Genomic DNA, 11,898 nt, shown 5'->3' on the forward strand with positions numbered 1-11,898 from the left:
AGGGAGAGAGCTGGGCTTGGCCAGACAGTATACAGAGAGAGAGCTGGGCTTGGCCAGACAGTATACAGGGAGAGAGCTGGGCTTGGCCAGACAGTTTACAGGGAGAGAGCTGGGCTTGGCCAGACAGTATACAGGGAGAGAGCTGGGCTTGGCCAGACAGTATACAGGGAGAGAGCTAGGCTTGGCCAGAAAGTTTACAGGAGAGCTGGGCTTGGCCAGAGAGTATACAGGGAGAGAACTGGGCTTGGCCAGACAGTTTACAGGAGAGAGCTGGGCTTGGCCAGACAGTATACAGGGAGAGAGCTGGGCTTGGCCAGACAGTTTACAGGAGGGAGCTGGGCTTGGCCAGACAGTATACAGGGAGAGAGCTGGGCTTGGCCAGACAGTATACAGGGAGAGAGCTGGGCTTGGCCAGACAGTATACAGGGAGAGAGCTGGGCTTGGCCAGACAGTATACAGGAGGGAGCTGGGATTGGCCAGACAGTATACAGGGAGAGAGCTGGGCTTGGCCAGACAGTATACAGTGAGAGAGCTAGGCTTGGCCAGACAGTTTACAGGAGAGCTGGGCTTGGCCAGAGAGTATACAGGGAGATAACTGGGCTTGGCCAGACAGTTTACAGGAGAGAGCTGGGCTTGGCCAGACAGTATACAGGGAGAGAGCTGGGCTTGGCCAGACAGTTTACAGGAGGGAGCTGGGCTTGGCCAGACAGTATACAGGGAGAGAGCTGGGCTTGGCCAGACAGTATACAGGGAGAGAGCTGGGCTTGGCCAGACAGTATACAGGGAGAGAGCTGGGCTTGGCCAGACAGTATACAGGAGGGAGCTGGGATTGGCCAGACAGTATACAGGGAGAGAGCTGGGCTTGGCCAGACAGTATACAGTGAGAGAGCTGGGCTTGGCCAGACAGTATACAGGGAGAGAGCTGGGCTTGGCCAGACAGTATACAGTGAGAGAGCTGGGCTTGGCCAGACAGTAGACAGGAGAGAGCTGGGCTTGGCCAGACATTTTACAGGAGAGCTGGGCTTGGCCAGAGAGTATACAGGGAGAGAACTGGGCTTGGCCAGACAGTTTACAGGAGAGAGCTGGGCTTGGCCAGACAGTTTACAGGAGAGCTGGGCTTGGCCAGACAGTTTACAGGAGAGAGCTGGGCTTGGCCAGACAGTTTACAGGAGGGAGCTGGGCTTGGCCAGACAGTATACAGGGAGAGAGCTGGGCTTGGCTAGACAGTATACAGTGAGAGAGCTGGGCTTGGCCAGACAGTAGACAGGTAGAGAGCTGGGCTTCGCCAGACAGTATACAGGAGGGAGCTGGGCTTGGCCAGACAGTAGACAGGGAGAGAGCTGGGCTTCGCCAGACAGTATACAGGAGGGAGCTGGGCTTGGCCAGACAGTATACAGGGAGAGAGCTGGGCTTGGCCAGACAGTAGACAGGAGAGAGCTGGGCTTGGCCAGACAGTTTACAGGAGAGCTGGGCTTGGCCAGAGAGTATACAGGAGAGAGCTGGGCTTGGCCAGACAGTATACAGAAGAGAGCTGGGCTTGGCCAGACAGTTGACAGGAGGGAGCTGGACTTGGCCAGACAGTATACAGGGAGAGAGCTGGGCTTGGCCAGACAGGGTACAAGAGGGGGCTGGGCTTGGCCAGACAGTATACAGGAGAGCTGGGCTTTGCCAGACAGTATACAGGGAGAGAGCTGGGCTTGGCCAGACAGGGTACAAGAGGGGGCTGGGCTTGGCCAGACAGTATACAGGGAGAGAGCTGGGCTTGGCCAGACAGTTTACAGGAGAGCTGGGCTTTGCCAGACAGTATACAGGAGAGAGCTGGGCTTAGCCAGACAGTTTACAGGAGAGAGCTGGGCTTGGCCAGACAGTTTACAGGAGAGAGCTGGGCTTGGCCAGACAGTATACTTGGATTAGCTAAAACGACATGCCATTGGAACACAGGAGTGATGGTTGCTGACAATGGGCCTCTGTACACCTAAAAAGAAGCAATTTCCAGCTTCAAAAGTCATTTCCAACATTAACAAGGTCTTTCTGATCAATTTAATGTTATTTTAATGGACAAAAAACATGCCTTTCTTTCAAAAACAAGGACATTTCTTAGTTTCCATGATGTGTGATGTGAACAGGTTGCATTATAATGATGTGTGATGTGAACAGGTTGCATTATAATGATGTGTGATGTGAACAGGTTGCATTATAATGATGTGTGATGTGAACAGGTTGCATTATAATGATGTGTGATGTGAACAGGTTGCATTATAATGATGTGTGATGTGAACAGGTTGCATTATAATGATGTGTGATGTGAACAGGTTGCATTATAATAATGTGTGATGTGAACAGGTTGCATTATAATGATGTGCGATGTGAACAGGTTGCATTATAATGATGTGCGATGTGAACAGGTTGCATTATAATGATGTGCGATGTGAACAGGTTGCATTATAATGATGTGCGATGTGAACAGGTTGCATTATAATGATGTGTGATGTGAACAGGTTGCATTATAATGATGTGTGATGGGTAAAGTATCTCATGTTTTGGTTTATGGTCTCATGTTGTAATTAATGGGGTCCTATATCTATGGCTCTGAGAGCCAGCTAATCAATCCTATGACAGTTCCAATGGTAGTCATTATTAACATAACGATCAGCTGACTCGGATGCAACTCAGGGAAAGGCACGCGCTCCTTTGTCTGAATTTAAACGGAAAACCACTTCCGTTCAGCGGAGCTGGGGGGCACCAAACCCCAATATTTTCTCACTCTTTCCTTTCTCAGCTCTGCTCGACTCTCTTTTCCTTCGCTCCCCCTTTTGTGCAGCTCCCCACGTGTCGAATAAATTAGCAAACCCAAAATTGGAGGAAAAAGGAGGAGGAGAGGGAGACCAGAGGAGAGAGGGAGGGATTTGAGCCTGGTGTCGGTGTACGGTTTCATTCGGAGGTGCCACTACTGCGGTGTCCTCTGAGCGCGCGAGCTCTGTTCTATTGGATGCTGAGAGAGCAAGAGAGATACCGTTAGAGATAGATAGAGGGAAACATACGTTTCCCATGCCAATAAAGCCCTTAAATATAATTCAAATTACATTGAATTGAGAGAAAGAGCAAAGAGAGAGAGAGAAGAGCCGACTGTGGGGTACAGAAGCGTTGTTCTCACCACTAAGCGAACAGCTGAGACTGAACGGAAGAGAGGAGGGGAACCATATTCTGCCTGAGAAAACCAGCTCACCTCACCTGCCACTGGAGAAGAAGAACGGAATGCTATCGCTTTCTGGGGGTGTAACCTAATCCGCAGCGCTAAAGGGATATCGCCTAATCACTGAAAACGGAAATATTTCGTTTCTTTCTTCATGGTGGATATTATGTAGAGCGGAGAAAGCAGAGAGCAATAATTCTGTGGATTGTGTGTCTGTGTGTTTGGGTCGTCGGGGGAATAGGGGAGCAGTGTGCTGCATACTGATCTGGTTTTGGATAAAGGAATACCGGGATATAACGGGACCGGAGCGCACGGCCAGAACAGCGAAGCTTCAGCGGGTTCAGATGCATGTAAGTCACCTTTTCTCTCTGTGTCTCTCTCTCAATTCAATTCTTTCTTTCTCTATTTCTCTCTCTCTCTCTCTCTCTCTCTCTCTCTCTCTCTCTCTCTCTCTCTCTCTCTCTCTCTCTCTCTCTCTCTCTGTGTGTGTGTGTGTGTGTGTGTGTGTGTGTGTGTGTGTGTCTCCACGCCGAGCAGCGGCAATTGTACTGTCATTTGTGTGAATGAGGATGAATTGGGACGCGTTAGCTATATGTGGCCGACCTGTTTGTGTGTTCTCAATATCATTCTGGTATCTGGTATGGATTACATATCACTGCATCCAATAGCTGGGGGAACATACGGTACTCTGTAGTGGGGATAAGGAGCCTCTGTCTCGGCTGCAGAGTGCAGACGGCTTGACAATGGAGTCCGTCAGAGAGAGAGAGAGAGAGCGAGAGAGACAGACAGACAGACAGACAGACAGACAGACAGACAGACAGACAGACAGACAGACAGACAGACAGACAGACAGACAGAGAGAGAGAGAGAGCCGCTGCTGCGAAGATTGTTCAGCCAGCAGCATACCCTCATGATTATCGATCTCTTCATAACCAAACCTACCAGGCAAACAAACGTTTAATAAATGTACTGACACATTTAACATTAGGCTTTGAGATATGGGGCATTATTTTCATAATGCAAATCTTAGCTAGATTCATTGTGTAATTGAAATGATTGAAAGTAGGCTCTTTCTGAAATGCACACTCCGCCTGAGCAGGGAAGATTTAATGTAACAGACATTGATTGACAGGAGCGATGTTTCCCCATCAGGACAAGCTACTGAGGTATTTTCATTGGAGCCTGTCTGTGTAGAGTTACATGAAAGAACCTATTAAAGCACCAAACCACCTATTGTTGTCTAACCCTCACTGTGGGTCGCCTTTCTGCAGTGAAACGCTATACACCGATCTCCTTCTCTCTGCCTAAGAATAAAAAACTGCTCTTTGTCCGTTAGCTGTTATTAACGTAGGCTACCGCTACCCTGTTACGTTATACCGGCTGCTCTAACTTCACGGGCCCGGTCTCCAGTCTCTGCAGAGAGAGAGAGAGAGAGAGAGAGAGAAGACCGGCTTGGGGCTCGGTGACGGATCGGTTTCTCTAAGAGAAGCTAGGCGTGCGAAGCACCCGGCTGTAAACCGAGTCATGTTGTAATGTGAACCACATGTGGTGGTTCTAGCTGGGTTCAGGTGATCTGTCTGTGAGTTGATGGTTTAAACACAGCAAGTTGTAATTGCCAGCACACACACGCACACACGCACACGCACACACAGACACAGCGGTGAGTAGGGATGGGCATTTGAACTGCTTTGATTGTTTGAGTACTCAAATAAATAAAAAATGTATCACAAGGCTGGGAGAAAATAATGATGTGCACAGGTCTATGCATCTATACATCTATAGGTACAGGTATCTACAGGTCTATGCATCTATACATCTATACATCTATAGGTACATGTATCTACAGGTCTATGCATCTATACATCTATACATCTATAGGTACATGTATCTACAGGTCTATGCATCTATAGGTACAGGTATCTACAGGTCTATGCATCTATACATCTATAGGTACATGTATCTACAGGTCTATGCATCTATAGGTACATTTATCTACAGGTCTATGCATCTATACATCTATAGGTACATTTATCTACAGGTCTATGCATCTATAGGTACATGTATCTACAGGTCTATGCATCTATACATCTATACATCTATAGGTACATGTATCTACAGGTCTATGCATCTATACATCTATACATCTATAGGTACATGTATCTACAGGTCTATGCATCTATAGGTACAGGTATCTACAGGTCTATGCATCTATACATCTATACATCTATAGGTACATGTATCTACAGGTCTATGCATCTATACATCTATAGGTACAGGTATCTACAGGTCTATGCATCTATACATCTATAGGTACAGGTATCTACAGGTCTATGCATCTATACATCTATACATCTATAGGTACATGTATCTACAGGTCTATGCATCTATACATCTATAGGTACATGTATCTACAGGTCTATGCATCTATAGGTACATTTATCTACAGGTCTATGCATCTATAGGTACATTTATCTATAGGTCTATGCATCTATAGGTACATTTATCTACAGGTCTATGCATCTATACATCTATAGGTACATTTATCTACAGGTCTATGCATCTATAGGTACATTTATCTACAGGTCTATGCATCTATACATCTATAGGTACATGTATCTACAGGTCTATGCATCTATACATCTATAGGTGCATTTATCTACAGGTCTATGCATCTATACATCTATAGGTGCATTTATCTACAGGTCTATGCATCTATACATCTATAGGTACATGTATCTACAGGTCTATGCATCTATACATCTATAGGTACATGTATCTACAGGTCTATGCATCTATAGGTACATTTATCTATAGGTCTATGCATCTATAGGTACATTTATCTACAGGTCTATGCATCTATACATCTATAGGTACATTTATCTACAGGTCTATGCATCTATAGGTACATGTATCTACAGGTCTATGCATCTATACATCTATAGGTACATGTATCTACAGGTCTATGCAGCTATACATCTATAGGTACATGTATCTACAGGTCTATGCATCTATAGGTACATTTATCTATAGGTCTATGCATCTATAGGTACATGTATCTACAGGTCTATGCATCTATAGGTACATTTATCTATAGGTCTATACATCTATAGGTACATGTATCTACAGGTCTATGCATCTATACATCTATAGGTACATTTATCTACAGGTCTATGCATCTATACATCTATAGGTCAATTTTCTATAGGTCTATGCATCTATACATCTATAGGTACATTTATCTACAGGTCTATGCATCTATAGGTACATTTATCTATAGGTCTATGTGCGCAACAATGCCTAATTCATCATAATAATTACAGAAAACAAATCCTAATCGCTAAACTCCTCCATTTATTGTATATTCAGTCAATAAAAAAGCAAGTGCTATTTTAAGATTGATTTATTGTAACTGTAATAACAACTGGTTATATTATATTGTGGAACACAATATTTAAACAGTGGAGCTTGAAGAAACCTATTATCAGGATGCAGGATAAGACCAGATGTGGAGCTTGAAGAAACCTATTATCAGGACGCAGGATAAGACCCAGATGTGGAGCTTGAAGAAACCTATTATCAGGACGCAAGATAAGACCCAGATGTGGAGCTTGAAGAAACCTATTATCAAGACGCAGGATAAGACCCAGATGTGGAGCTTGAAGAAACCTATTATCAGGACGCAAGATAAGACCCAGATGCAGACAGTTCGAATCACAGATGTTTATTAACAAAACAGACGAACAACAGGTCAAGGGCAGGCAGAGGTCAGTAATCCAGGGCAGAGTCAGAAAGGTACAGTACGGCAGGCAGGGTCAGGGCAGGCAGGTTCAGGGTCAGGGCAGGCAGGCTCAGGGTCAGGGCAGGCAGGCTCAGGGTCAGGGCAGGCAGGCTCAGGGTCAAGGCAGGCAGGCTCAGGGTCAGGGCAGGCAGGCAGGTACAGTACGGCAGGCAGGCTCAGGGTCAGGGCAGGCAGGCTCAGGGTCAGGGCAGGCAGGCAGGCTCAGGGTCAGGGTAGGTAGAGGTCAGTAATCCAGGGCAGTGTCTGGCAGGTACAGAACGGCAGGCAGGCTCATGGTCAGGGTAGGCAGAGGTCAGTAATCCAGGGCAGAGTCAGTTAGGTACAGTACGGCAGGCAGGCTCAGGTACAGGGGTGGGCCTGGAAAGAGGAGACAAAGGGCTGTGAGGCAGAGGTTTAATCCCTGACACATGAAAAGTGGGATGTACTGTATATGGAGGGTGCAGGGAAACAGAGGGGCTAAGAATCTTAGAGGTGGGGAAAGGGCACATAAAATGGGGGGACAGTTCGCGGGACTCCAACCAGAGAGGCAGATCCCGAGTAGAAAGCCATACCCACTGCCCGAGACGATACTGGGGCGTCGGGGTCCGGTGGCGGACCGCCTGTTGTTGATACCTGGAGATGGTCTTGAGAAGAGCATACTGGGCTCAGCGAGGGACAAATATCTGGGCTGAGGGTATGCTGACCGCTTCCTCTTACTCAGGGAAGAGCGGGGGCTGATAACCCATCGAACACTTGAAAGGCGAGAGACTAGTGGCCGAGTAGGAAAGGGTGTTGCGGGTGCATTCCACCCACACGAGTTGCTGGCTCCAGGTGGTAGGGTTTGGCAGAGACGAGGCAACGAAGATTAGACTCCAGGTCCTGATTTACTCGCTCCGACTGGCTGTTAGACTGGGGGGTGAAACCCAGAGGACACGCTGGCCGACGACCCAATGAGTGTGCAGAACTCCTTCCAGAACCGGGACGAGAACTGAGGACCCTGATCGGAGACCATGTCCACCGGAAGTCCATGGATCTGGAAGACGTGCTGCACCATGAGCTGGGCCATCTCCTTGGCTGAGGGTTGTTTGAGGAGGGATATTAAATGGGCAGCTTTGGAAAAACTGTCCACTACCATAAGGATAGCGATGTTGCCATCAGATAGAGGGAGACCAGTGACGAAGTCCAGGGCTATATGTGACCAGGGACGGTGAGGGACAGGAAGTGGTTGAATGAGGCCAGCCGGAACTTGCCGATGAGTCTTATTCTGAGCACAGACAGTGCAGGCGGCGACGAATGTGAAGACGTCAGGAACCATGTTGGGCCACCAAAAGTATTGTCGCACAAAGGCCATGGTCCGACCGGAGCCTGGAGGAATTAGCACATTCCAGAACCAGAGAGCGGGCAGCGCTTGGGACAAACATCTGGTTAGCCGGGTCCCCACCTGGGGTCCGGTTGGGAACGCTGTGCCTCACAGACCTGGTTCTCTATTCCCCAGATGAGTGCAGCCGTCAGACACGGAGTAGGAAGGATGGTCTCGGGGTCCGAGGGCGTCTCCGCGGGGCTATAAAGGTGTGAAAGTGCATCCGGCTTAACATTCTTGGGACCTAGGGCGGTAGAAGATGGTGAAGTTTAACCGAGTGAAAAGCAGGGCACATCGAGCTTGCCTGGAGTTGAGATGCCTGGCGGTGTGGAAATATTCCAGGTTCTTGTGATCCTTCCAGGCAACGACTGGATGTTCCGCCCCCTCTAACCAGTGCCTCCACTCCTCCAATGCCATCTTCCCCTCGAGTAGTTCTCGATTTCCCACATCACAATTCCTCTCCATGGCGTTAAAGACGATGGGAGAAGAAGGCGCATGGATACAGCTTAAGGTCCAGGGCAGAAAGCTAGGACAGGACTGCCCCCAGTCCGTCATCCAAAGCGTAGACCTCCACCATGATCTGACGGGACGGGTCTGGATGGAATATTATGGGAGCTGTGGTGAAGCGGTGCTTTAGGTCCAGGAATACCCGGTTAGCAGCTGGGGACCATGTGAACGGGACCTTGGGAGATGTGAGTGCTGAAAGGGGGGAAGCCAGGGTGCTGTAACCCTGGATAAAATGGCGATAGAAATGGGCAAATCCCAGGAAGCGTTGCAGCTGCACTCTGGACGAGGGTTGGGGCCAATTCACCACCCCTCTCACCTTGCCGGTATCCATCCAAGATTAACTTCTTGTTAATCCAGCCGCTGTGTCGGATTTCAAAAAGGCTCTCCGGTGAAAGCACACCATGCGATTATCTGAGGACAGCGCCCCTCATACAAACACCTGAAAAACATATTTCAACCAGGCAGGTGCGACACGAAAGTCAGAAATAGCGATATAAAAAATGCCTTACCTTTGATGACCTTCTTCTGTTGGCACTCCAAAAGGTCCCAGTTACATCACAAATGGTCCTTTTGTTCGATAATGTCCTTCTTTATATCCATAAAAACGTAGTTTAGCTGGCGCTCTTTAGTCAATAATCCACCCACGTTACTAATAAACTTTTCCAAACAAGTCAAACAACGTTTATAATCAAACCTTAGGTGCCCTAATACGTAAATAAACGATAAAATGTAAGACGCCAAATCATTATTGTCTTTACCGGAGAAAATTACCAAAGAAAGCGTTCTCTTCCACACACTTGGAAACACTACAGCCAAAATGGGAGCCACCTTGAAAAACTACAATTTCTGTGTCATTTTTCCAAAAACCAGCCTGAAACTCTTTCTAAAGACTGTTGACATCTAGTGGAAGCCCTAGGAACTGCAATCTGGGAGGACTTGGCCTTATAATTAAAGTGATAGCCATTGAAAATAGTGATAGGCTGAATTTGTTTTGGGGGGGACGGTTTGTCCTCAGGGTTTCGCCTGCCATATCAGTTCTGTTATACTCACAGACATTATTTTTAACAGTTCTAGAAACGTTAGAGTGTTTTCTATCCGAATCGACCAATTATATGCATATCTTAGCTTCTGGGCCTGAGTAGCAGGCAGTTTACTTTTGGCACGCTTTTCATCCGGATGTCAAAATCTTGCCCCCTACCCAACAGGGAGCAAGTGAATGACAGGTCAAGTTCCTAAAGTTTTCTAAATTGATTAACAATTCCACATTGAGTACTACATGGTGATAAATTACAGAAATGGCATCTGTTTGGTGAGTAGGCCTATGCTTAATGATACTGATGAAATTATGTTCTTTATCTTTATCAAACTAATGTTTTTGCATATATTATTTTCAGTGTGGAACCTGTCTATATTTAAGGGGGTTTATAGCCTAGGCTAACCAATTCTAAATGGCACTATCAGTTCGCAAAGTAGCCAAAGCGGGAAAATAACCTAAACACATCATTTGAATTTATGATAAAACTGTCGTCATTTGGCAAGGAATGTAGCTTGGGTATCCCATTAGTTAGAATCATGTTTTATAGTCATTTATTTATGATGGTAGTTTGTGTGGCCACTCAGCATGCGTGTGTGTAGGAAGCGGTTGGAACACAGTGAATGAGACACAGAGGGGAAAGGGAATTTAGGGATAAGAACTATGTGATGCTTGGCTTGTTTTTATTTTATTTTTGTGTGCCCCGCTAATTAATGTTGTTTTCAAGACAAAATTTAACTTGCCCATTCAGGCAGTCAGAAAGCACATTCCACTAAAATAGTTTTACAGTATTTTTTATTTTTATTTTTTTAAATCTCTGGTTAAAGATTGAGCTTTGACGTCTGTTCGATTACTCATGTTATTACTCACGTGACATCTCAGTGAGAGGCAGTGGTGGAGGAAACATCAGAGATCTGTGTGATCTCTCTCTACCAGAGATCTCTGTGGTCTCTCTATCAGAGATCTGTGTGGTCTATCTCGATCAGAGATCTGTGTGGTCTTTCTCTATCAGAGATCTGTGTGGTCTCTCTCTATCAGAGATCTGTGTGGTCTCTCTCTATCAGAGATCTGTGTGATCTCTCTCTATCAGAGATCTGTGTGATCTCTCTCTCTATCAGAGATCTGTGTGGTCTCTCTCGCTCAGAGATCTGTGTGGTCTCTCTCTCTATCAGAGATCTGTGTGATCTCTCTCTACCAGAGATCTCCGTGGTCTCTCTATCAGAGATCTGTGTGGTCTATCTCGATCAGAGATCTGTGTGGTCTTTCTCGATCAGAGATCTGTGTGGTCTTTCTCGATCAGAGATCTGTGTGGTCTCTCTCTATCAGAGATATGTGTGGGCTCTCTCTATCAGAGATCTGTGTGATCTCTCTCTATCAGAGATCTGTGTGATCTCTCTCTCTATCAGAGATCTGTGTGGTCTCTCTCGCTCAGAGATCTGTGTGGTCTCTCTCTCTATCAGAGATCTGTGTGATCTCTCTCTACCAGAGATCTCCGTGGTCTCTCTATCAGAGATCTGTGTGGTCTATCTCGATCAGAGATCTGTGTGGTCTTTCTCGATCAGAGATCTGTGTGGTCTTTCTCGATCAGAGATCTGTGTGGTCTCTCTCTATCAGAGATATGTGTGGGCTCTCTCTATCAGAGATCTGTGTGATCTCTCTCTATCAGAGATCTGTGTGATCTCTCTCTTGATCAGAGATCTGTGTGGGCTCTCTCTCGATCAGAGATCTGTGTGGGCTCTCTCTCTATCAGAGATCTGTGTGATCTCTCTCCATCAGAGGTCTGTGTGATCTCTCTCGATCAGAGATCTGTCTGGTCTCTCTCGATCAGAGATCTGTCTGGTCTCTCTCGTTCAGAGATCTGTCTGGTCTCTCTCGTTCAGAGATCTGTCTGGTCTCTCGTTCAGAGATCTGTCTGGTCTCTCTCGTTCAGAGATCTGTCTGGTCTCTCTCGTTCAGAGATCTGTCTGGTCTCTCTCGTTCAGAGATCTGTCTGGTCTCTCTCGTTCAGAGATCTGTCTGGTCTCTCT

General features: G+C 46.7%; 1 protein-coding gene across 1 annotated transcript in view; it reads left to right on the top strand.

Moving 5' to 3' along the window:
• The first annotated feature begins 2,865 nt into the window (after nt 1–2,865).
• The window catches only part of dchs1b (dachsous cadherin-related 1b), a 245,174-nt gene continuing 236,141 nt past the window's right edge, over nt 2,866–11,898 (top strand). Inside the window, exon 1 of the mRNA XM_036967976.2 lies at nt 2,866–3,543. The gene's annotated coding sequence lies outside the window, so the exon portion shown is untranslated. The remainder of the gene's footprint in view (nt 3,544–11,898) is intronic.

This window comes from Oncorhynchus mykiss, chromosome 29 (assembly GCF_057628025.1).
Source record: "Oncorhynchus mykiss isolate SJ-2025 chromosome 29, ASM5762802v1, whole genome shotgun sequence".
Classification (NCBI taxonomy): Eukaryota; Metazoa; Chordata; class Actinopteri; order Salmoniformes; family Salmonidae; genus Oncorhynchus; species Oncorhynchus mykiss.